Genomic DNA, 2,257 nt, shown 5'->3' with positions numbered 1-2,257 from the left:
ATTTTTTAATATACAAACATATTTCCCTTATATGTCCCAAATTGATCTCCTCCTAATGTTACTATGACTATTGTTCATGCAATGATGTTACTATAAACCAACCCACTCCATACATTTAAATTATGTTCATCACTAACTGAAATTCCTGTTTTAGACACTCTATATGAGAAGTTAGAAGCATCAAGAATGACAGTTACGATTATTATTTATATAGAAAACAAATATGCTGCATTCAGATCTTCCACTTAATCTTGAGGCCTGCATTCTTTGCATTTTAGTAAAAACAAAACATTTTTGCCTCTAGTAATTAACAGTTTTAAAAAATTACCCATTGCCATTTCTTTTCAAAATATTTTTGTTATATTTTGCAATATACTAAGAAGCTTTTTATTTTAAAAAGAAGACAATCTAGTTTTAATTTTTCTAAAAAAAATCATCTTGTGGGGATTTATTTTCCACAATGAAAAGTATGGTTCTAGTCTCAGATTTTAAAATTCTCCTTGATAGAAACTACCAGGTAGATTCTCAGCTGGTCTGACCAAGACCCCTGAGCGCCAGCCATATTCCCCCACACAGCCCCATTTCCTCTCCAGCAAGATGAAAGAAACTATCATGAACCAGGCGAAACTCGCCAAACTGCAGGCCAAGTGAGCATTGATGGGAAAGGAACTGCTCGCAGAAAGAAGGTGGTTCACAGAACAGCTACATCAAATGATAAAAACTTCAGTTCTCCTTAAAGAAGTTAGGGGTAAACAATATCTCTGGTATTGAAGAGGGGAATACGTTCACAAACCAAGGAACAGTGATCCACTTTCACAACCCTAAAGATCAAGTCTGTTTGGCAGCAAACACTTTCATCATCACAGGCCATGCTGAGACCAAGCAGCTGACAGAAATGCTACTTAAATCACCTCGGTGCAGACCGTCTGACTAGTTCAAGGAGACTGGCCCAAGCTCTGCCCAAACAATCTGTGGATGGAAAAGCACCACTTGCTTCCGGAGAGGATGATGATGATGAAGTTCCAGATCTTGTGGAGAATTTTGATGAGGCTTCCAAGAATGAAGCTAACTGAATTGAGTCAACTTCTGAAGAAGATAAAACTTGAAGTTACTGGGAGCTGCTATTTTATATTATGACTGCTTTTTAAAATTTGTTTATGGATCTGATGAAATCTCGATCTCTAATATTTTTAAGCTCAAGCCCCTTGGACACTGCAGCTCTTTTCAGTTTTGCTTATACACAAATCATTCTTTACAGCTAATTAAGGTGAAGAGGCTAGGGAATAAAGTTTGAAACAAAGGTTAATAAAGTTCTTTGCCTAGTAAAAGAAAGAAAATACCAGGTAAAAAATAATTTTTGGAAGACTGTTTTTGGAAGACTGTTACAATTAAATGTCTTCCAACTTTGTCAACTATATCCCATAATAAAATGTGGACTATCCCACAATGCTAACATATTGTTTAATAGCCAAAAAGTAGGGAGAAATGGATTGTGGGGTAAGGAAAAGCTTAATAATACTATGTATGCATAACATTAAAAACAATAATATCAATAATGGAAAGACCATCAGGATAAGAAAATTTAACTTAATCTATGAATTCTCCCAATCAAATACAAATCAAGCATTTCACAATATACATACCAAATTAAAATGAAGTGTCAGAATTTTTTAGCATAGAAATGACTTGATATAGATATGAAATTCACTTTTCCTCTAAACATTTAGAGACAGAAGTTGGAGTCTTCAAAATCTGGACCTTTGGCATAACCAGTTTGCATATGAAATATTATTAGCAGTGGTTCTCTATCTTTCTCCATGGCTACATGACCCCCCAAGCTACCACCAAGGACTGGGAGTCACCTTTGACTCCTTTCTTTGCCAACAGAAGCATTCAGTGTTGGATCAAAGCTACCACCTCCAACTAGTCTTCTTTGCTCCAGTCTTGTTCCCACACCTAATTTACCTCTCTTGCTGTCATTAGTCAGAAAACAATAAATACCTTCTGAATTTAGAAATAAATGAAATCACATGTTCATCCAAAGTTCAGCTTTCTTGAACAAGTGCCTAATTATCAAAGCCCAGCTCCAGTAGAAGAGACAACATTATCATGGTACATCAGAGTCCAAAACAGTTGAAAGTCTCCAAACTATTCTGGGTGTTAGATCAATGAACACACCTGAATTTTAAGTTGCTTGAAGACAAGGTTCCTATCTTATACACCTTTGCACGTTACACTACACCCTGCCAAGTGGGTG

The 2,257-nt window shown here is 36.0% G+C and overlaps 1 pseudogene; it reads left to right on the top strand.

Moving 5' to 3' along the window:
- The first annotated feature begins 597 nt into the window (after positions 1–597).
- On the top strand, positions 598–1,073 carry LOC117014437 (transcription factor BTF3-like; annotated as a pseudogene).
- Positions 1,074–2,257: the final 1,184 nt, after the last annotated feature.

The sequence above is a fragment of the Rhinolophus ferrumequinum genome, chromosome 22 (assembly GCF_004115265.2).
Source record: "Rhinolophus ferrumequinum isolate MPI-CBG mRhiFer1 chromosome 22, mRhiFer1_v1.p, whole genome shotgun sequence".
NCBI lineage: Eukaryota > Metazoa > Chordata > Mammalia > Chiroptera > Rhinolophidae > Rhinolophus > Rhinolophus ferrumequinum.
The sequence above is the reverse complement of the archived record's forward strand: the minus strand, read 5'-3'. Positions and strand labels throughout refer to the sequence as shown.